The 24,670-nt window shown below is 37.9% G+C and overlaps 2 long non-coding RNA genes across 2 annotated transcripts in view; one reads left to right on the top strand and one right to left on the bottom strand.

Annotated features, from left to right (window-relative positions):
- Window positions 1-884: 884 nt before the first annotated feature.
- Window positions 885-4,924, bottom strand: LOC141540887 (uncharacterized). The gene is made up of 3 exons (XR_012481603.1): window positions 4,837-4,924; window positions 3,149-3,198; window positions 885-971 (listed from the first exon to the last, which is right to left on the bottom strand). It is a non-coding gene; the product is annotated as an uncharacterized LOC141540887 (long non-coding RNA).
- Window positions 4,925-21,451: 16,527 nt separating this feature from the next.
- LOC141540896 (uncharacterized) overlaps window positions 21,452-24,670 on the top strand; it is a 72,932-nt gene continuing 69,713 nt past the window's right edge. Inside the window, exon 1 of the long non-coding RNA XR_012481607.1 lies at window positions 21,452-22,119. This is a non-coding gene — a long non-coding RNA (uncharacterized LOC141540896). The remainder of the gene's footprint in view (window positions 22,120-24,670) is intronic.

Below are 24,670 nucleotides of genomic sequence, written 5' to 3' on the forward strand. Positions count from 1 at the left end.
TCCTTGACATCCTGCCTCTATGACATCCTGCCTCTTTATCATCCCGCCTCCTTGACATCCATCCACCTAGACATCCCGCCTCCTTGACATTCTTCCTCCTTGACATCCTGCCTCCTTGACATCCTGCCTCTTTATCATCCCGCCTCCTTGACATCCATCCGCCTAGACATCCCGCCTCCTTGACATTCTTCCTCCTTGACATCCTGCCTCCTTGACATCCTGCCTCTTTATCATCCCGCCTCCTTGACATCCTTCCTCCATGACATCCTTCCTCCATGACATCATGCTTCTTGAGGTCCTTCCTCCATGACATCCTGCCTTCTTGACATCCTTCCTTCTTGACATTCTTCCTCCTTGACATTCTTCCTCCTTGACATCCTGCCTCCATGACAGCCTGCCTCTATGACATCCTGCCTCTTTATCATCCCGCCTCCTTGACATCCAGCCAACATCACATTCTATGTGTGTGTGTTTGTGGGGGGTTGGGGGTGGTGGAATTAGCACTTGTGGCTCTTAAGAGCGTCCACTCCAACACGTGCCTAGCCTAAAAATGTGAAAGAGGCCACAGCCTCTTCTGTGGGAGGGAGTACTGGGTGGGCTCACTTCTTCATTATCCTCTCCTTGGGGCCAGTTGGAGGAGGGTTCCAATATCTCGGGGCAGGTGTCACATTCTGTGGTAGGCTCCGGCTCTATTTTGACTGGCCGATTTGGCCAACGAATAGTCACTTTTATAATAAATGGTGGGCTTTCTTCTTCCTCTGATTCTTCTCCTAGGTCCTCTCCTAGGTCTTGACCTAGGTCGATAGAGGTATCAGAGGAACTACTAGATGGGGCATCGCTGTCAAAAAAGACATTTGGGCTTTCCTCCAAAGAAGCACTGCTGCTTAAGGGAGCAACAAGGTGAGGGGGATCTGGGAATAGAAATTTTTTAAATTTTTGGAAACAGCTCCTCTGCTCCTCCTGGACCAAGTCTGTGAATGAAGAAGGAAAAGATGAGCAAAGGGGAAGGAATCAGGAAGCACATTTGGGGTGGGAAAGATAGCAGCAGCATAGGGTTTATGACCTACCAAGAGTGATCCCTGGCCTTTGGAGGATAACTGGGCCCTTTTCAGTGTGCTCCAGCATATGCTCTCCCTCCTTACATACTTGGAGGAAGCCCAAGAGGCAACTCCATTGCTTCCCATTTTTCTGGGAACCGACTTATTTGTACAGTTGTTAGTATGGGGTCACCCCCTTAGACTGGGAGCTCCTCCAGACCAGAGCCTGGCTTGGGCCATTCTTTATATGCCTCAGTGCTTAATATGGAGCTTGGCCCAGAGTACATAATGTTTATTGACTGTGGCCTCCATTCTTTCTTCCCCCTTTCTCACTCTTCTTAACTCTACACTGTCATTTCTCACTTTCTTACTAATTAAACGCAAAGTTACTCTCATAATTTCCAAAGTATAAAAGTGAATGGATTGTTTGCTGTTTAATTTATTGAATATTTTGCCCAATGTAGTCAATATTTTTCTTTGACATTTGCTTTCAAGATTTTTGCTTTCTAGGTTTTTTCCCCTGATTCCCACTTACAATTATTGAAACACATTTATAATTATGCAAACTTTTATATAAAAGTTGTGAATAAATACATAATCTTCTACCTTAATGAAAAATAAAAGTCTCCAAAAAATTAAGTTAAAAGTAGAGAGAAGAGTGAAATAAAGAATGCTTCTATCTATATTCAGACATAATCATTCCTTTTCTGAGAATGGATGGGGTTTTTTTGTTTTTGTTTTTTGTGTAAGCCCTTCAGAGTAGTTGTGGATGATTGTATTCACGGGAATAACAAAATCATTTTCAGTTGTTTACCCCAGAACATTGCTGTCATTTCACGTATGGCATATTTCACTCTGTTCATGGAGGACTTTGCAGGTTTGGGTTTTTTTTTTTTTTTTTTCACCTGAGAACATTCTTCTCATCATTTCCCAGGGAACAATGATATGTCATCAGAGGAACTTGCCTCAAAAATTGTTTTTTTTTTTTTTTTTTTTTTTTTTTTTTTTTTTTTTTTTTTCCATTTACCATTGCTAATTGTATTTGCCTTCATTTATTCTCTCTCTTTTTAGTCTGACTTTCCTCAAAGGTGTTTCATTATTGATCAAGGACTTCCCCAAAATAATCTGAGCTTTTGTCACCTCCCCTCTTCCCATATTCCATTCCCCTGCTATTTTCCTGCAGGCTAAAATAGAGTTCCATATCCCTAGTTTATATTTAGGGTATCTCCTATTTGAACCAAGACTGATAAGAGCAAAATTCACTCAACCAACTTCTGGTCGCTCTCTTCCCCTTCAGTGAAAAACACTTTCATGCCTCTTTTTCTTATGGAAGGTAATTTGCACCATTCCACTTCTTTCCCCCCCTTTTTCCTGTACATTCCTGCATCAGTCTTTCCATCAATTTTTTAAAAAAGATATTATCCTTTCATATTCCACTCATATTCCTTCTTCTCTGGCTACTTATACTCCTTTTACCTATCAGAATAAGGATAATGTCCTAAGCAGTTAAAAGTGTCATCATCCTATGTTGCAATGTAAACAGATCAAGCTGAAACCCATCCCAGGTGTATTGACCCTGCTTCAGTCTCTCACTTGAGCTCTCTTCCCAAATTCCCACATATTATCTTTTGGACATTTTGTCCCATTTGTCCAACTGAACCAAAAGCTCAAAGTGACCAAAACAGAATCTGTTCCTTGTCCTGCACTCTCTGCCCTCTTCTGAACTTCCCCTTTCTGTCACCCAGGTTTACATGCTCAGTCATCCACCAGTCTTCCCTTTGCTTAGCCCACATATCATCCATTGAGTTAGGCATCTTTTAATTCCTTCCTCAACATTTTCCCCCCAGAAGTTTTCTTTTCTTTAGTCGCATAGCAAACAACCAGTTCACCCTGTTCACCTGTCTCCTACACTCTTTTGATAGCTTCATTGTTCCATTAGGATTATGCCTTCTGACATGACTTTTCCATACTCTATATTTATCTGGCATATTGTTGGTGTGCTTTTGGTCTTACCACTTAGAATGAATTTTTGGGCATATCTTCCTCATTTAATATAGTGCCTGATAAAAGAACAAATGTTACTACATATTTCTTGAGTAATTGATTCTCACCTTGAGGCAATATCAGATTTTTTTTCCCCATCCTGAGGTTCAAGAATTTCCTGAGGGAAAAAAATGTCAACAAATAAATGTTAAGCTTTGGTTCCAATCACTACCCCATCTTCCCAGCTAAATGAGCAGCAAGTAGTATAAGAAAGCCCTAATAGCTCATTGGGCACAGCCCAGCTATTGCCTTTCATCATCTTATTTGTTGTTACAATAGAGCCAGCCCCAACATAATTGTTAAAATTTTTTTTATCCATTTTAACCAATTTGATCCATTCCTAAAGATCCCTTTCTCTCTTTCCTCCTTTCTCCATCCCTTCTTTCTTCTCTCCTCATCATTCAAAGCAATCCAAAGGCAGCAATGGAGAAAATCCTTTGTATGTCAATAGAAGAAAAAGAGAATGGAATCTAGAAGGCAACTGTCTGTCTGCATAAAGAAGAATCTGTCAAGTTCATTTGTTTGCTCTGGTGGATAACTTCTATCAGACGGCCCAAAACACAAAATTTCTGAGAATAATTTCAATTTTCTTTGATTTCAAAACATCCTATGGACCTATCACGCTTACAGTCCATGGGCTGGATTCCTGCTACTTCTTTCCCCAAAGAGTTCTCTCCTATTTGTATGCTCAAATGCACAAGACCTAAGGGCAAAGTACAAACTATGATATGGGCCAGAAGGGCCAGAAAAAGAGGCCTGAAAGTCTTAACACTTCTACCCTGGACAAACCTTTCTTAACCCTTTCAGTGTTTTAAGGCACACTACCTCTCTAAGAAGAAATGACAGATTGGCTACCCAACTACAGGAGATAATTTTTTCACACATTCATACAACAACCTTGTCCACCCCATCTAATCAAAAAATAAAAATCATAAAAAAATAAGAGGAAAACATATTCGTTTTGAGATTGCAATTTTTTTTTTTTTTAACAATTTAAAATATGGTTTGGAGAAAGATGGAAGTTTTCAAAAGGTGAATTGTCAGAAAAAGGTTAAGAAATATGATGCTGCACTGCCCCATCTCCTCTCCACCTAAGGGGATCCACAAGTCTCTGATGATTCAGCTTGATCCCCCATTGGATGGAATTGTTTGAATGTTCTAACAATGAGTATTAGGAGGCAGTCTTGAGATCATATCAGAAAGAAAGAGAGAGAGAGAGAGAAAGAGAGAGAGAGGAAGCACCTCCCTTCTCTCCTTTGCACTGCACTCAAACCTTTCCCAACATACCATCTCATTTGATCCTTATGGCAACCCTGTGAGGAAATAAAGGCAAACAGGTTTGCCTCAGGAACACTCAGCTCTGTGTGAGGTTGAATTTGAAAGTTTTGTCATCCTAACTCCCAGGCCCTGGTCTTTGTTCTACTCAAGAACAGAGAAGCTTCTTCAGGATAACAACAAAAAGCTATTTTCTTTATAAGTGAGTCTCAAATGGTTTGAGTTACCTCAGCAGAGTTTACAAGAGAGTGTACTCTCTCATGATCTCAGTTGTATCCCCCCATTGAGTACAGAGGAACAACCATCTTGTCCATGTCCTATTGCTGGTACAAGGTATATCTCTCACATTGATATCTAGAAACAATGACTTCCCACAAAATGACACACCTCCCCCCCACCAAATACAAACTCGCTCATTCCTCCTTCTCCATATTTGGCTTTACCTATCCCCAGAATAGTGTGTTATTGTAAAGCCTCCTACCTGTAAGGACTTGTGGAAGATGAGACAAAGGCAATCTCTCAGTTGCTTTCTATCTTTTCTCTCAATATCTATCTTCTCTATATCTATCTCTGTCTTCTCTAACTTCTCTACCTCTATACCCTTCCCCCCCAACCCCCTCCCTGAGCCCTCCCCCTTTGCCTCCCCTCCTCCCTGTCCCTCCCCTTTCCTCCTCCCCCCTTCCCCCTCCCCCCTGCCCCCTGCCCCCCTCCTACCACTTCTCTCCTCTCCTTCTCTCCTACCACCTGTCTCCTCTCCTTCTCCTATTACTTCTCTCCTTCTCTCCTCCTCCTTCCACCTCTCTCCCTTTCGCTCTGTCTTTGGCTCTGGCGCTCTCTGGCTCTCTCCCTCACTCTCTCTATCTCTCTCTCCTGCTCTCTCTCCCTCTCTCTCTACCGCACAGAGCACAGCGGTTGAGATTCCTGGGCTTTTATCCTAGTAACTGTTTGTGAGGTAGCGATGACATCACATGCAACCCTTCTTCTGTTCTATCACTTGAGTTCTTCCAGTCACCTCTGTGATTGCAAGGCTGGAGTATATGTACAGAAACAGGAAGCTTGTTGGTTACATAGTTCCTGAACCTAAGCCACTCTGCCTTAATTGGCTTTCAAACTGTATGGCCCACTGATTCTCATTACATACTTTTGTCATTTTCCACCCAGAGGGTATCTTTACAAAAGATGAAAAGTATTTCGCAACATTTAACTTTGTATATCTTTGTGTTTGTCTGACCGTTCATTAATAAGGGAAAAAAAAAATAGATTTGTATCTGACGTGCAGAGATAAGAAGGAAATGTTATTCTTCCATGTCAAACTTTTTTTGATTCAGCTTTCATTGCTTTTCTCTTTCTGGTTCAAGTCCAGGACAGATAATTTGCTTTCTTTACTGACAGGACAACATAACTGGTATTTTCCTTCTTCTCCTCCTCTCTACCTTCCCGATATTCTTTACCTCCATTCATATCCTTTTGTTAAACTTCATTTTGTTTATTTTTTTTTGAAGCTTTTTATTTGCAAAACGTAGGCAAGGATACATATTTATCCTTAAAAAACCTTGCATTTCAATTACTCCCACCTTCCCAACCACTAACCAGATTACATGCCATCCACAATATGTTTAACATGGATAAAATACATTTTCCTTCCAAAATAGGCATGCAAATTTACACAATAATGTTGCTGTGCAGTCAAAATGTGATCATTAAGTAAAAAAAAAAAAATTGGGAAAGAATATAAAATTTAAGCAATTAATACCAAAATGTGTGAAAATGAAATACTGTCAGGTACCCTCAGTTCCCACAGGCCTCTCTCTGGGTGAAATGACTCTCATCATCCCAAGATCATTGCCCTAGGCGTGAATGACCTCATTGTTGAAGAGAGCCACTTCCATCAGAATTGATCATCCTATAATCTTGAGTTGCCACTTACAATGATGTCCTGGTTCTCCTCACTTTACTTAGCATCAGTTCATGTTAGTCTCATGTAAGCTGTAAAAACATCTTTTAAAGATCTCTCATTAAGGCCTAGTAGACGCTATGGAAATTGTCATCTCTGCTCTGGCTGTGTTAAGGGAAGTTGGAATAGATTGAGAATGTTAGGGAAAAACAGAAAAGCAGTTGATTCCCTTTAAATACTGGCAGGCAATAGCCTACTCCTCAAGCCTTTTCTGATTCACAGAGGAAAGAGTAAAAGATTTGTGTGGACTGCCAAAAACAACCAAAAAGTAACATTGTTGTTGTTGTTGTTTTAATTGTAGAAGTGAGATTTGGCTTGTAACTTAAATTTTTTATCTGAAAAAAAAATCCCTAAAACTTATCTGGATCTGGTTTGTACTTTGAAAGCCTGGAGACCTGAGAATATGCAGCTCTCAATTGAGACAGGTGAAAGAGGACAAAGAAAGAGGGTATCAGTCAAAGAATGTAACCAGAAAGTGAAGAGGAGTCATTTTCTGGAATTTCTCTTCAATTGTAAGTATGTTAAGCTTCTTGAAAGTATCTTGTGAGGAACCTTGTTATCCCTGAGAAATAACTAGTTGGATTTACAAGGATCCCAATGAAGGATGAGGTTATTGATAATCTACAACTTGGTTAAGTAGAAATAATTTCTAGTGAGTGGCTTTTACACCTGGAATGTTGTGCTTAAGGCCACCTCCTTAGATATCAAGATGAGTTGCAAATTTTAGATGATGGGTCTCTATTACAATGGCATGAGATAATCACTATTCATTCACTGGTATGTGCTAGAATTGTGAATTTGTTTACTTTAATCACAAAAACTTAGAGATTCGTGTGCAGACATTGAAACATTACAGAAAATGTCCATCTGTATGTGATATAATTTAACGTTAAAAATTAGGAAGATAAAACAAAGTTTTGGTAACTTACCTTAAGAGGTCACATATTTGTATCCCCTAACTAGATGAAATATATTGCTTTCTAAAATGTTTATTGGGTAATTTGTAAAAGTTATGACCTATGCTTTAAAATTTCATCAGCTTGGCTGGACATTTGTATGAGCTTTATAAAATTTGGCCCAAAGTTATTTAGATATTAGCTAAACTATGGAAGGTTTCAAAATCAAGTGACAAGAAAGATTGATTTGTAAAAGCAATTGACAGTTTGAATGCAACATCCACTATGAATAGCACAAGGTAATGTGTTGATTAAAAAAAAAGAAAAAAGCAACGACTTTTCTTCATTGGTGTGTATGTTGAATTGGAAAAAGACTATAAGTTAAGATTCCTATGCATTGTTGTGACAGGCTGTGTTCTGTTTATTCAGCGGTTACTTATGGAAATTTTGAAGTTGCTCATGAAATAGCGATTATTTTCATTATACTGAAATCTAAAATTGTTAAATAGTATTGATGCAATAGGTTGATAGAAGGAAAGTGAAATCATGGTAGAATGGTGGAGAAAGAGAGAGAGGGAGGCAGGAGAGAGGAGGGCATAGAGAGTAGCAGAATGTTTTAGCTGGTACCAAAATGTATTTCCAAGACCCAGAGTTTGAGAGATATAATGGACACCTGCAGTGGTAGATATGAGGTGAAGTTGGAGCAGATAGAAAGGGGATTTAATAATGTGGAAAGAAAGGGTCATTCTTTAGTGGAATTTGCCATTTGCCAGGAGAAAGGAAACAGCAGTTTGGGTCATGCTAAATCCTAAAAGGGGCTAAGCATCCTAACAGTGTTAGCTCTAAGGAGAAGTGGGTTTGGAAAGCTTGGTGGCATTAGGAGTGATACCACATGGCATAGGGAAAGGACAAGGATACCATGAGTCAGAGTGTCGTGAGGGGGGGGCTGACCCAGAGGAGGCCAGTGGTCTTGGGGTTGCCCATGGGTAGAATTTGTGAGAAGGATTTGAGCCCCAAAACATGAATGGGATTTCTGGTTAAGCAGGCCAGGGAAGTAGACTTCTGCCCCTGTTTTGTAAACTTGCCGGGTTTGGAAAAAAGCTTGGTTCTGGATGGAGAATTCCAGTCTCTTCATCTTTAAATTTCTGGAGCAGTTCAGAACAGGTATATTTCGAAGGGCAAGGGGGACGGTCTGCCAGGGAGCTAAAGGGCTACCAAAAGGTGCAGCCCCTTTGATACAGCAGTGTTTCTATGGAGCCTATACCCCAAAGAGATCTTAAAGGAGGGAAAGGGGTCCTCATGTGCACAAATGTTTGTGACAGCCCTTTTGATAGTGGCTAGAAACTGGAAACTGAGTGGATAGCTATCAGTTGGAGAATGACTGAATAAACTGTGGTATATGAATGTTATGGAATATTATTGTATGTTTTGCCCAGATAAATTCTGCAGCAAGATTTGAGTCCAGGTCCTCTTGACTCTATGTCATAGTGTCTCCATGTTGCCTCTTATTAGAGACATTGCATTTTTCTATATATCCATATTTTTCTAATATTCTTTTTTTTTTTAATTTTTTTATTCATTTTTCCAAATTATCCCCTCCCTCCCTCCACTCCCTCCCCCCGATGACAGGCAATCCCATACATTTTACAAGTGTTACAATATAACCTATATACAATATATGTGTGTAAATACCATTTTCTTGTTGCACATTAATTATTAGCTTCCAAAGGTATAAGTAACCTGGGTAGATAGACAGTAGTGCTAACAATTTTACATTCACTTCCCAGTGTTCCTTCTCTGGGTGTAGTTATTTCTGTCCATCATTGATCAACTGGAAGTGAGTTGGATCTTCTTTATGTTGAAGATTTCCACTTCCATCAGAATACATCCTCATACAGTATTGTTGTTGAAGTGTATAGTGATCTTCTGGTTCTGCTCATTTCACTCAGCAACAGTTGATTTAAGTCTCTCCAAGCCTCTCTGTATGCCTCCTGCTGGTCATTTCTTACAGAGCGATAATATTCCATAACCTTCATATACCACAATTTACCCAACCATTCTCCAACTGATGGACATCCATTCATCTTCCAGTTTCTAGCTACAACAAAAAGAGCTGCCACAAACATTTTGGCACATACAGGTCCCTTTCCGCTCTTTAGTATTTCTTTGGGATATAATCCCAATAACAGCAATGCTGGGTCAAAGGGTATGCACAGTTTGATAACTTTTTGGGCATAGTTCCAAATTGCTCTACAGAATGGCTGGATTCTTTCACAACTCCACCAACAATGTATCAGTGTCCCAGTTTTCCCACATCCCCTCCAACATTCATCATTATTTGTTGCTGTCATCTTAGCCAATCTGACAGGTATGTAGTGGTATCTCAGAGTTGTCTTAATTTGCATTTCTCTGATCAGTAGTGATTTGGAACAATCTTTCATATGAGTGGAGATAGTTTCAATTTCATCATCTGAGAATTGTCTGTTCATATCCCTTGACCATTTATCAATAGGAGAATGGTTTGGTTTCCTATAAATCAGGGTCAGTTCTCTATATATTTTGGTAATGAGACCTTTGTCAGAACCTTTACTTTTAAAAATATTTTCCCAATTTGTTACTTCTCTTCTAATCTTGTTTGCATTAGTATTGTTTGTACAGAAACTTTTTAGTTTGATGTAATCAAAATCTTCTATTTTGTGATCAATAATGATCTCTAGTTCTCCTCTGGTCATAAATTCCTTCCTCCTCCACAGGTCTGAGAGGTAGACTACACTCTGTTCCTCTAATCTACTTATAATATCATTCTTTATGCCTAAATCATGGACCCATTTTGATCTGATCTTGGTATATGGTGTTAAGTGTGGATCCATATCTAATTTCTGCCATACTAATTTCCAGTTTTCCCAACAGTTTTTTCCGAATAATGAATTTTTGTCCCTAATGTTGGTATCTTTGGGTTTGTCAAAGATTAGATTGCAATAGATGTACCCTTTTTTGTCCTTTGTACCTAATCTGTTCCACTGATCTACCGTTCTATTTCTTAGCCAGTACCAAATGGTTTTGGTGACTGCTGCTATATAATATAGCTTTAGATCAGGTACACTTAGACCACCTTCCTCTGAGTTTTTTTTCATTAGTTCCCTTGCAATTCTTGACCTTTTATTCTTCCATATGAATTTTGTTGTTATTTTTTCTAGGTCATTAAAATAGTTTCTTGGGAGTCTGATTGGTATAACACTAAATAAATAGATTAGTTTGGGGAGTATTGATATCTTTATCAAATTCGCTCGGCCTATCCAAGAGCACTGAATGTCTTTCCAATTATTTAAATCTGACTTTATTTTTGTGGCAAGTGTTTTGTAATTTTTCTCATATAATTCCTGACTTTTCTTTGGTAGATGGATTCCCAAATACTTTATACTCTCAACATTTGTTTGCAATGGAATTTTTCTTTGTATCTCTTGCTGTTGCATTTTGTTGGTGATATATAAGAATGCTGAGGATTTAGGTGGATTTATTTTGTATCCTGCCACTTTGCTAAAATTCTGAATTATTTCTAATAGCTTTTTAGCAGAGTCTTTGGGGTTCTCTAAGTATACCATCATGTCATCTGCAAAGAGTGATAGTTTGATTTCCTCATTTCCTACTCTTATTCCTTGAATCTCTTTCTCGGCTCTTATTGCCGAGGCTAGCGTTTCTAGTACTATATTGAATAGTAATGGTGATAGTGGGCAACCTTGTTTCACTCCTGATCTTACTGGGAAAGGTTGCAGTTTATTTCTATTGCAAATTATGCTTACTGAGGGTCTTAAATATATGCTCCTGATTATTCTAAGGAATAATCCGTTTGTTCCTATACTCTCAAGAGTTTTTAATAGGAATGGATGTTGGATTTTGTCAAATGCTTTTTCTGCATCTATTGAGATGATCATATGGTTTTTATTAATTTGATTATTAATATGGTCAATTATACTAATAGTTTTCCTAATATTAAACTAGCCCTGCATTCCTGGCATAAATCCTAATTGATCATAGTGTATTATCCTTGGCGATGATTTTCTGAAGTCCTTTTGCTAATATCTTATTTAAGATTTTAGCAACAATATTCATTAAGGAAATTGGTCTATAGTTTTCTTTCTCAGTTTTCGATCTACCTGGTTTAGGTATTAGTGACATGTCTGTGTCATAAAAGGAGTTTGGTAGGATTCCTTCATCCCCTATTTTTTAAAATAGTTTATATAATATTGGGGCTAATTGTTCTTTAAATGTTTGGTAGAATTCACATGTAAATCCATCTGGTCCTGGGGATTTTTTCCTGGGGAGTTGATTAAACGCTTGTTCTATTTCTTTTCTGAAATGGGACTATTTAAGCAATTTATCTCCTCTTCTGTTAATCTAGGAAGCCTCTATTTTTGGAAGAAGTCATCCATTTCACTTAAGTTATCAAATTTATTGGCATAAAGTTGGGCAAAGTAACTCCTTATTATTTCTCTAATTTCCTCTTCATTGGTTTAAAGATCCTCCTTTTCATTGGTAAGACTAACAATTTGATTTTTCCTCTTTCTTTTTCTGATCAGATTTACCAAAGGTTGATCTATTTTATTGGCTTTTTCATAAAACCAACTCTTGCTTTTATTTATTAATTCAAGAGTTTTTTTTTTTTTTTTTTTTTTTTTTAACTTTCAATATTATTGATTTCTCCTTTAATTTTTGTATTTCAAGTTTGATTTTTGGTTGGGGGTTTTTAATTTGGTCTTTTTCTAGCTTTTTACAATGCAGGCCCAATTCATTAATCTTCTCTTCCTCTATTTTGTTCAAATAAGCATCTAAAAATATAAAATTTTGCCTTATTACCGTTTTAGCTGCATCCCACAGACTTTGGTATGATGTCTCATCATTGTCATCATCTTGGGTGAAATTATTGTTTCTATAATTTGCTGTTTCACCCAGTCATTCTTTTTTTTTTTTTTTTTTTTTTTTTTTTTTTTTTTATTATATATATATATATATATATATATTTTATAATATTATCCCTTGTATTCATTTTTCCAATTTACTCCCCCTCCCTCTATTCCCTCCCCCCGACGACAGGCAATACCATACATTTTACATGTGTTACAATATAATCTAGGTACAATACATGTGTGCGAATATCACTTTCTTGTTGCACAATAAACATTAGAATCCGAAGGTACATGCAACCTGGCAGACAGATATTAGTGCTAACAATTTTCATTCCCCTCCCAGTGTTTCTTCTCTGGGTGCAGCTACCTCTGTCCATCATTGATCAACTGGAAGTGAGTTGGATCTTCTTTATGTTGAAGATTTCCACTTCCATCAGAATACATCCTCATACAGCATTGTTGTTGAAGTGTACAGTGATCTTCTGGTTCTGCTCATTTCACTCAGCATCAGTTGATTTAAGTCTCTCCAGGCCTCTCTATATTCCTCCTGCTGGTCATTTCTTACCGAGCAATAATATTCCATAACCTTCATATACCACAATTTACCCAACCATTCTCCAACTGATGGACATCCATTCATCCTCCAGTTTCTAGCTACAACAAAAAGAGCTGCCACAAACATTTTGGCACATATATGTCTCTTTCCGCTCTTTAGTATTTCTTTGGGATATAATCCCAGTAGTAGCGCTGCTGGGTCAAAGGGTATGCACAGTTTGATAACTTTTTGGGCATAATTCCAGATTGCTCTCCAGAATGGCTGGATTCTTTCACAACTCCACCAGCAATGTATTAGTGTCCCAGTTTCCCCACATCCCCTCCAACATTTGTCATTATTTGTTCCTGTCATCTTAGCCAATCTGACAGGTGTGTAGTGGTATCTCAGAGTGGTCTTAATTTGCATTTCTCTGATCAGTAGTGATTTGGAACACTCTTTCATGTGAGTGGATATAGTTTCAATTTCTTCCTCTGAGAATTGTCTGTTCATATCCTTTGACCATTTATCAATTGGAGAATGGTTCGGTTTCTTATAAATTTGGGTCAGTTCTCTATATATTTTGGAAATGAGACCTTTGTCAGAACCTTTGTTTTTAAAAATATTTTCCAATTTGTTACTTCCCTTCTAATCTTGTTTGCATTAGTATTATTTGTACAGAAACTTTTTAGTTTGATGTAATCAAAATCTTCTATTTTGTGATCAATAATGATCTCTAGTTCTCCTCTGGTCATAAATTCCTTCCTCCTCCACAAGTCTGAGAGGTAGATTATCCTCTGTTCCTCTAATCTATTTATTATCTCCCTCTTTATGCCTAAATCATGGACCCATTTTGATCTGATCTTGGTATATGGTGTTAAGTGTGGATCCATATCTAATTTCTGCCATACTAATTTCCAGTTTTCCCAACAGTTTTTTCCGAATAATGAATTTTTATCCCTAATGTTGGAATCTTTGGGTTTGTCAAAGATTAGATTGCTATAGATGTACCCTTTTTTGTCCTTTGTATCTAATCTGTTCCACTGATCTACCGGTCTATTTCTTAGCCAATACCAAATGGTTTTGGTGACTGCTGCTATATAATATAGCTTTAGATCAGGTACACTTAGACCACCTTCCTCTGAGTTTTTTTTCATTAGTTCCCTTGCAATTCTCGACCTTTTATTCTTCCATATGAATTTTGTTGTTATTTTTTCTAGGTCATTGAAATAGTTTCTTGGGAGTCTGATTGGTATAGCACTAAATAAATAGATTAGTTTGGGGAGTATTGTCATCTTTATTATATTTGCTCGGCCTATCCAAGAGCACTGAATGTCTTTCCAATTATTTAAATCTGATTTTATTTTTGTGGCAAGTGTTTTGTAATTTTTCTCATATAATTCCTGACTTTTCTTTGGTAGATGGATTCCCAAATATTTTATACTCTCAACATTTGTTTGGAATGGAATTTCTCTTTGTATCTCTTGCTGTTGCATTTTGTTAGTGATATATAAAAATGCTGAGGATTTATGTGGATTTATTTTGTATCCTGCCACTTTGCTGAAATTTTGAATTATTTCTAGTAGTTTTTTAGCAGAGTCTTTGGGGTTCTCTAAGTATACCATCATGTCATCTGCAAAAAGTGATAGTTTGATTTCCTCATTTCCTACTCTAATTCCTTGAATCTCTTTCTCGGCTCTTATTGCCGAGGCTAGCGTTTCTAGTACTATATTGAATAGTAATGGTGATAGTGGGCAACCTTGTTTCACTCCTGATCTTACTGGGAAAGGTTGCAGTTTATTTCTATTGCATATTATGCTTACTGACGGTCTTAAATATATACTCCTGATTATTCTAAGGAATAATCCATTTATTCCTATACTCTCAAGAGTTTTTAGTAGGAATGGATGTTGGATTTTGTCAAATGCTTTTTCTGCATCTATTGAGATGATCATATGGTTCTTATTAATTTGATTATTAATATGGTCAATTATATTAATAGTTTTCCTAATATTAAACCAGCCCTGCATTCCTGGCATAAATCCTACTTGATCATAGTGTATTATCTTGGAGATGATTTTCTGAAGTCTTTTTGCTAATATCTTATTTAAGATTTTAGCATCAATATTCATTAAGGAGATTGGTCTATAATTTTCTTTCTCAGTTTTCGATCTACCAGGTTTAGGTATCAGTACCATGTCTGTGTCATAAAAGGAGTTTGGTAGGACTCCTTCATCCCCTATTTTTTCAAATAATTTATATAACATTGGGGCTAATTGTTCTTTAAATGTTTGGTAGAATTCACATGTGAATCCATCTGGCCCTGGGGATTTTTTCCTGGGGAGTTGATTAATAGCTTGTTCTATTTCTTTTTCTGAAATGGGACTATTTAAGCAATTTATCTCCTCCTCTGTTAATCTAGGGAGCCTATATTTTTGGAGAAAGTCATCCATTTCACTTAAGTTATCAAATTTATTGGCATAAAGTTGGGCAAAGTAACTCCTTATTATTTCTCTAATTTCCTCTTCATTGGTGGAAAGATCCCCCTTTTCATTTGTAAGACTATCAATTTGATTTTCCTCTTTCTTTTTTTTGATCAAATTTACCAAAGGTTTATCTATTTTATTGGCTTTTTCATAAAACCAACTCTTGGTTTTATTTATTAATTCAATAGTTTTTTTACTTTCAATTTTATTGATTTCTCCTTTTAATTTTTGTATTTCGAGTTAATTTTTGGTTGGGGGTTTATAATTTGGTCTTTTTCTAGCCTTTTAAGTTGTAAGCCCAATTCGTTAATCTTCTCTTTCTCAATTTTCTTCAAATAAGCCTCTAAAGATATAAAATTTCCCCTTATTACTGCTTTAGCTGCATCCCAAAGATTTTGATATGATGTCTCATCATTATCATTATCTTGGGTGAAATTGTTAATTGTTTCTATAATTTGCTCTTTCACCCAGTCATTCTTTAAGATGAGATTATTCAGTTTCCAATTACTTTTTGGTCTATTTACCCCTAACTTTTTACTGAATGTAGCTTTTATTGCATTGTGATCTGAGAAGAAGGCATTTATTATTTCTGCCTTCCTACATTTAATTTTGAGATCTTTATGTCCTAATATATGGTCAATTTTTGTATAGGATCCATGAACTGCTGAGAAGAAAGTATATTCCTTCCTATTGCCATTCAGTTTTCTCCAAAGGTCTATCATACCTAGTTTTTCTAATGTTCTATTTACTTTTTTAATTTCTTTCTTGTTTGTTTTGTGGTTTGATTTGTCTAAATCTGAGAGTGCTAGGTTGAGATCTCCCACTATTATAGTTTTACTGTCTATTTCTTCTTGCAGTTCTCTTAACTTTTCCTTTAGAAAGTTAGATGCTATACCACTTGGTGCATATATGTTTAGTATTGATATGGCTTCATTATTTATGCTACCTTTCAGCAGGATATAGTTTCCTTCCTTATCTTTTTTAACGAGATCTACTTCTGCTTTTGCTTGATCTGAGATAAGGATAGCTACCCCTGCTTTTTTGGCTTTACCTGAAGCATAATAAGCTCTGTTCCAACCTTTTACCTTTACTCTGTATGTATCTCCCTGCTTTAAGTGTGTTTCCTGTAGACAACATATTGTAGGGTTCTGCTTTTTGATCCAATCTGCTATCCGTCTCCGTTTGATGGGATCGTTCATCCCATTTACATTTACAGTTAAAATTACTAATTCTGTATTTCCTGCCATCGTATTAATCCCCAGATTATACTTTTTTCTCCTTGACCCCCCTGATCCCCTCTCCCCGATATTTAATTTACAAAACCCCCCTTGTGACGCGCAACCCTCCTCTTCTTTTTTTTTTATATATTTATAATATTATCCCTTGTATTCATTTTTCCAATTTACCCCCCCTCCCTCTATTCCCTCCCCCCGACGACAGGCAATACCATACATTTTACATGTGTTACAATATAATCTAGGTACAATACATGTGTGCGAATATCACTTTCTTGTTGCACAATAAACATTAGAATCCGAAGGTACATGCAACCTGGGCAGACAGATATTAGTGCTAACAATTTTCATTCCCCTCCCAGTGTTTCTTCTCTGGGTGCAGCTACCTCTGTCCATCATTGATCAACTGGAAGTGAGTTGGATCTTCTTTATGTTGAAGATTTCCACTTCCATCAGAATACATCCTCATACAGCATTGTTGTTGAAGTGTACAGTGATCTTCTGGTTCTGCTCATTTCACTCAGCATCAGTTGATTTAAGTCTCTCCAGGCCTCTCTATATTCCTCCTGCTGGTCATTTCTTACCGAGCAATAATATTCCATAACCTTCATATACCACAATTTACCCAACCATTCTCCAACTGATGGACATCCATTCATCCTCCAGTTTCTAGCTACAACAAAAAGAGCTGCCACAAACATTTTGGCACATATATGTCTCTTTCCGCTCTTTAGTATTTCTTTGGGATATAATCCCAGTAGTAGCGCTGCTGGGTCAAAGGGTATGCACAGTTTGATAACTTTTTGGGCATAATTCCAGATTGCTCTCCAGAATGGCTGGATTCTTTCACAACTCCACCAGCAATGTATTAGTGTCCCAGTTTCCCCACATCCCCTCCAACATTTGTCATTATTTGTTCCTGTCATCTTAGCCAATCTGACAGGTGTGTAGTGGTATCTCAGAGTGGTCTTAATTTGCATTTCTCTGATCAGTAGTGATTTGGAACACTCTTTCATGTGAGTGGATATAGTTTCAATTTCTTCCTCTGAGAATTGTCTGTTCATATCCTTTGACCATTTATCAATTGGAGAATGGTTCGGTTTCTTATAAATTTGGGTCAGTTCTCTATATATTTTGGAAATGAGACCTTTGTCAGAACCTTTGTTTTTAAAAATATTTTCCCAATTTGTTACTTCCCTTCTAATCTTGTTTGCATTAGTATTATTTGTACAGAAACTTTTTAGTTTGATGTAATCAAAATCTTCTATTTTGTGATCAATAATGATCTCTAGTTCTCCTCTGGTCATAAATTCCTTCCTCTTCCACAAGTCTGAGAGGTAGATTATCCTCTGTTCCTCTAATCTATTTATTATCTCCCTCTTTATGCCTAAATCATGGACCCATTTTGATCTTATCTTGGTATATGGTGTTAAGTGTGGATCCATATCTAATTTCTGCCATACTAATTTCCAGTTTTCCCAACAGTTTTTTCCGAATAATGAATTTTTATCCCTAATGTTGGAATCTTTGGGTTTGTCAAAGATTAGATTGCTATAGATGTACCCTTTTTTGTCCTTTGTATCTAATCTGTTCCACTGATCTACCGGTCTATTTCTTAGCCAATACCAAATGGTTTTGGTGACTGCTGCTATATAATATAGCTTTAGATCAGGTACACTTAGACCACCTTCCTCTGAGTTTTTTTTCATTAGTTCCCTTGCAATTCTTGACCTTTTATTCTTCCATATGAATTTTGTTGTTATTTTTTCTAGGTCATTGAAATAGTTTCTTGGGAGTCTGATTGGTATAGCACTAAATAAATAGATTAATTTGGGGAGTATTGTCATCTTTATTATATTTGCTCGGCCTATCCAAGAGCACTGAATGTCTTTCCAATTATTTAAATCTGATTTTATTTTTGTGGCAAGTGTTTTGTAATTTTTCTCATATAATTCCTGACTTTTCTTTGGTAGATGGATTCCCAAATATTTTATACTCTCAACATTTGTTTGGAATGGAATTTCTCTTTGTATCTCTTGCTGTTGCATTTTGTTAGTGATATATAAAAATGCCGAGGATTTATGTGGATTTATTTTGTATCCTGCCACTTTGCTGAAATTTTGAATTATTTCTAGTAGTTTTTTAGCAGAGTCTTTGGGGTTCTCTAAGTATACCATCATGTCATCTGCAAAAAGTGATAGTTTGATTTCCTCATTTCCTACTCTAATTCCTTGAATCTCTTTCTCGGCTCTTATTGCCGAGGCTAGCGTTTCTAGTACTATATTGAATAGTAATGGTGATAGTGGGCAACCTTGTTTCACTCCTGATCTTACTGGGAAAGGTTGCAGTTTATTTCTATTGCAAATTATGCTTACTGAGGGTCTTAAATATATGCTCCTGATTATTCTAAGGAATAATCCGTTTGTTCCTATACTCTCAAGAGTTTTTAATAGGAATGGATGTTGGATTTTGTCAAATGCTTTTTCTGCATCTATTGAGATGATCATATGGTTTTTATTAATTTGATTATTAATATGGTCAATTATACTAATAGTTTTCCTAATATTAAACTAGCCCTGCATTCCTGCATAAATCCTAATTGATCATAGTGTATTATCCTTGGCGATGATTTTCTGAAGTCCTTTTGCTAATATCTTATTTAAGATTTTAGCAACAATATTCATTAAGGAAATTGGTCTATAGTTTTCTTTCTCAGTTTTCGATCTACCTGGTTTAGGTATTAGTGACATGTCTGTGTCATAAAAGGAGTTTGGTAGGATTCCTTCATCCCCTATTTTTTAAAATAGTTTATATAATATTGGGGCTAATTGTTCTTTAAATGTTTGGTAGAATTCACATGTAAATCCATCTGGTCCTGGGGATTTTTTCCTGGGGAGTTGATTAAACGCTTGTTCTATTTCTTTTTCTGAAATGGGACTATTTAAGCAATTTATCTCCTCTTCTGTTAATCTAGGAAGCCTCTATTTTTGGAAGAAGTCATCCATTTCACTTAAGTTATCAAATTTATTGGCATAAAGTTGGGCAAAGTAACTCCTTATTATTTCTCTAATTTCCTCTTCATTGGTTTAAAGATCCTCCTTTTCATTGGTAAGACTAACAATTTGATTTTTCCTCTTTCTTTTTCTGATCAGATTTACCAAAGGTTGATCTATTTTATTGGCTTTTTCATAAAACCAACTCTTGCTTTTATTTATTAATTCAAGAGTTTTTTTTTTTTTTTTTTTTTGTTTTTTTTTTTTTTTTTAACTTTCAATATTATTGATTTCTCCTTTAATTTTTGTATTTCAAGTTTGATTTTTGGTTGGGGGTTTTTAATTTGGTCTTTTTCTAGCTTTTTACAATGCAGGCCCAATTCATTAATCTTCTCTTCCTCTATTTTGTTCAAATAAGCATTTAAAAATATAAAATTTTGCCTTATTACCGTTTTAGCTGCATCCCACAGACTTTGGTATGATGTCTCATCATTGTCATCATCTTGGGTGAAATTATTGTTTCTATAATTTGCTGTTTCACCCAGTCATTCTTTAAGATTCAGATTCCAATTACTTTTTGGTCTATTTACCCCTAACTTCTTATGGAATATAGCTTTTATTGTATTGTGATCTGAGAAGAAGGCATTTATCATTTCTGCCTTCCTACATTTAATTTTGAGATCTTTATGTCCTAATACATGGTCAATTTTTGTATAGGTTCCATGAACTGCTGAGAAGAAAGTATATTCCTTTCTATCACCATTCAGTTTTCTCCAAAGGTCTATCATACCTAGTTTTTCTAATGTTCTATTTACTTTTTAAATTTCTTATTTGTTTTGTGGTTTGATTTTCTAAATCTGAGAGTGCGAGGTTGAGATCTCCCACTGTTATAGATTTACTGTCTATTTCTTCTTGCAACTCTCTTAACTTTTCCTTTAGAAAGTTAGATGCTATACCACTTGGTGCATATATGTTTGGTATTGATATGGCTTGATTGTTTATGCTACCTTTCAGCAGGATGTCGTTTCCTTCCATATCTCTTTTAATTAGATCAGTTTCTGCTTTTGCTTGATCTGAGATAAGGATGTGGGCCAAGATTTCTCAGCAAAAGTGGTTTTGGAACTCTTCCACTGATGGGAGGCTATTGGATCTTTCTAAATGGTAGATGGCAGGTTACAGTTAGTACTGAGGAGAGGAACCAGCCTGAAGGCCTTGATAACAAGGATGTCCTCTTGGAAGAAATGCATCAGGACTGGTGAGGTGGTGTGCAAGAGAAGGGACTGAATGGGACCAGGAGGTGGTTTCCCAGAGGCTCTAGCAGCTCAGGCCTTGGTTTCAGGACATCACATGGTTCCTCTTCTCAGAGGATTGTAGGACAGGAAAGGTCAGACCTGGCTCTAAATTTCAGGAAGCCACATGATCCCTATTTTTAAAGGTCAGTAGGGGAAAAGAGGTCAGACCCTCAGCCAAAATTTCAGGCAGTCATGTGACCTACAGGACCTAGACAGCATTGCTGTTTCATTGGCCAATGGTTACTTCCTTTTCAGTCCATCCAATGAAGCTGAGACTTTTGCTATTTAATCCATTCCCTAGTTTTGGCCTGGGACCTCACATCATGCTGGGCTGCTCCCTTGGTGTGCTGGGACCTCTCCTTACGAGGAGGGAACCCATGCTTTCTGTGGGCATGTGGACATGTCTCAGAGTAGCCCATTTGAGTCAGGGGGTTGCACACAGATTCCTGCTTTTTTCCCTCTGTCCTTGTTTTTTGCCTGGGGGTCAGATTTTTTTCTTCCATAAGTGAGGAATGTGGTTAGGTGTGTAAAAAATTGTAATTCTTTCACTTTGGTCACTTGCTGTCTGAGCAACATGGGATTAAGGGAGCAAAGGAGAAACATTGGGAACAGAAATTTTGACAATGAATGTTGAAAACTCTATTTGGAAAAATAATAATTTTAAGATTAAAGTCATAAATTTTAAAGTAAATACTATACTCTATGAAATCTTTCCAAAGTAAGATCTCAGCCTTCTGCCATCTTCTCTCGTTTTCCTCCCTCTCCTTTTGTCTCAATTTTCCCCTCTTTATGTCTTCCCTCCCTTCCTCAGTTGGCCTCCCTCCCTGGTGCCTTGTCTCTTTTTCTCCTTCCTATCTGCCCTGTCTCCACCCTCCTCTCACAATCAGCCCTCTGTTGAAATCTTTCCAGTATTTTACTGGGGTTGCTGATGTGTCTTGTTCAATTCCAATTGTAACCCCTGCCTATTTGAATTTTTTGTCCTTCCAAAATTTTGCCTTTGATCTGAGGGATTTTGAAATTTGGCACGTTTCTCCCTATGTGTTTTCCACAATAGATTTTGTTGAGATGGTAGTGTGTAATGGTCCAAGGAGGAGTCAGGCACAGTGAAACTGGAGGTAAAGAAGCAATAATGCCTGAGTCCCCTGGAAGTGGGTCTGCTGTCAACTCCCAGGGACCACCTCATGGGTGGGAACTCTGGTGGAATTGAGATGCACATCATCAACAGGAGGCGTCTCTTTTTCTGATTGGCTGTTCCAGGGACCTCATAGACCTCCTTAAGCTGTGGGAGGAGGAAGCAGGTCCTCTTTGGCCTGGTGTTCTGGGAGTCACCAGGAGGTCAGCTTGGCAGGAGGAGAACATGTGAATAAAAGACCTTGAGCTTGCACATGGCTGTTCTTAAACCCTCTACTGTGTATCTAAACCATCCTTCTTATGGAATGATGGCCAGAGATCTTTGAAGACCTCAGACAGAGGTAAGCATGGTAAAACTGGTTTAACACTGCAAAAGAAAGTGAATGGAGGGAGATTCCTCTGAGGACCTGGGTATTAGGAGACACTGGCAATAGTGAATGCAGAGTGGAACCAGGACATTCACAAATGTCCTGAATGCTTAGAGTTATCATAAGTGGTGCCCAAACTTGGGGTGTGCTGTAGACTGCCAGGCCCCCAGTAATTAATCTTGAAGACAAGGTAGTGCCTCACCCAGGAGGGAATGCAGAGAGGCATTATGGATCTAAGGATACCTAGGATCAAGCTCCAGCCCACAGCTATGCATGTGGCTCATGTAAATAGGTTAAAGAGCCAGATGGATGGTCTTTCAACAAAGGTCACTTCTGAAGAACAGCAGGAACTTGCTTTCAAGCTCCAAGGCCTTTACTCCTATGCCCATTAAATACACCTCAGCAAGAAAAAAATCCAGAGCTAATCAGGATGCTTGAGGGTAGAGAGTAAAAAATACAAGAAGTCTAGGTTGAGTTAGAACCCAACCAAAAAATCACATGACAAAGAATTAAAAAAGAGAAGACAATTACAGGCTGAATTAGAGGTTGAGTTAGAGAAAGGAGAAAAAGTTAGCTAAGAGCAGTTAGAACAGCAGAAAGACTTCTGCCTACTGGCTGAAACTGAGAAGGAAAAAAACTAGCAGAAAGCTGGTGAACCTGCCATATGGAAACTAACCAAAGGAATCCTCTTTAGCATTTTGTTAATTTATCTCATTTGCTGCTGCTTAAGAGGATCTACTGGCCAAAGTAGGCATTTTACTACAGAAACTACCCTGCTAATGGGGATGGGATTTGGTTCTTTTCATATGCAAATTCAGTTTCTGCTTCAGTTCTGCCCACCACTGAGCATGTGCCTTTGGGGATTTTCCATTTCCTGACCCTCCTACCTCCACTCCACCTTCAGTGGCCTGAGGAGGAGGAGTGGGAAGGGCAATGATATCAGCAGGGCCCACTAGCCCCTAAGTCTTCATTACAAAAGGTGGGAAGTGTCTTCATTGCCTCAGTCAAGGAGAGATGATGGTCAGAGTCTCTCTGAAAATGCTGCATTCCAACCTGCTCAGTTAGTCTCTAACAAGCCTGTGTGGGTAAGAGTTTGCAGTTAGAGAGTAGTTTTTATGCCTATAGGACTACAGAGATGTTTTCTGGGAAACTGGAACTCCTCTTGGCTCACCTTGCAGAGCTTTTGCTTCCACTCAGTGTGAGCTTGATGGCCTCATCCCTGAGGGTGCTTATAAGACACTTGTCTATTCATAGGAGGGTTTGGGAAACTGAGGAATGTGTAACTATTGTTCCATTCAGTAATATAGACACTGTGTGATCTGTGACCCAGGAGGAGAAGGAACATCAGATTTATGGACTCACACTGGTGCAAAACAATTGGGTGATTTATTTATTCAAACTTTTGACTTCCAGCAACAGAAATCAGGGATATTAGAACTGCAGCTGTAACACCTGAACGTCCTTTGCTCGTCATCTGTATGAACGACACACCACTGAAAAGGTGGCTAGACCCACATGTAGATCACACAGCTATTAGAAGTCCCAGCTGGTCTGGTAATTGGCAAAAGATTACAGCAAACGCCCATATGTCTGGCACAAAAGGATCTATAGGAGCTGAAATTAGTGCTACCTCTGAGATGGGAATTTAAAGATGAGAAGTTTTTATTTTACAACTGAAAGGTTCTGCCTCAATCAGTGGGAAAGAGATCTTACAAAGTGAAAACATTCAGCTTCAGTAGGTATAGAATAGGAGCAACTTCATCAAGGACATTTACAAGCTTCTGCAAGTCCTTGGAATGCACCAGAATTTGTCATTGAGTGGAGAAAAAAAGTAAATGGATAGATGGAGACAATGGAAACTCTTCAGTTTGGCCATATGATGGCCTGGGGAGAGGCTTTGCTCTGTTTTCCACTTATACCCAATGCCTCCAAATTATTGGGTGGAAAACCAACACGCCACCTGACAAAGTCACTGAGTCATTGCTGCAGGACATGATTTTTCTTGTATACACCTGCCTCTGTGCCTTTCTTGACCAAAAGGTGTATATAATGGAAATTGCTGACTCAATACATGCCGCCTCCTTGACATCCATCCACCTAGAAATCCCGCCTCCTTGACATTCTTCCTCCTTGACATCCTGCCTCTATGACATCCTGCCTCTTTATCATCCCGCCTCCTTGACATCCATCCGCCTAGACATCCCGCCTCCTTGACATTCTTCCTCCTTGACATCCTGCCTCCTTGACATCCTGCCTCTTTATCATCCCGCCTCCTTGACATCCATCCGCCTAGACATCCCGCCTCCTTGACATTCTTCCTCCTTGACATCCTGCCTCCTTGACATCCTGCCTCTTTATCATCCCGCCTCCTTGACATCCTTCCTCCATGACATCCTGCCTCTTTGACATCCTGCCAACATGACATCCTTCCTCCTTGAAATCCTGCCTCCAATATATCCTTCCTCCTTGACCTCCTGCCTCCTCCATGACATCCTTCCTCCATGACATCATGCTTCCTTGAGGT

The sequence above is a fragment of the Sminthopsis crassicaudata genome, chromosome 1 (genome assembly GCF_048593235.1).
Source record: "Sminthopsis crassicaudata isolate SCR6 chromosome 1, ASM4859323v1, whole genome shotgun sequence".
In the NCBI taxonomy this organism is placed as follows: Eukaryota; Metazoa; Chordata; class Mammalia; order Dasyuromorphia; family Dasyuridae; genus Sminthopsis; species Sminthopsis crassicaudata.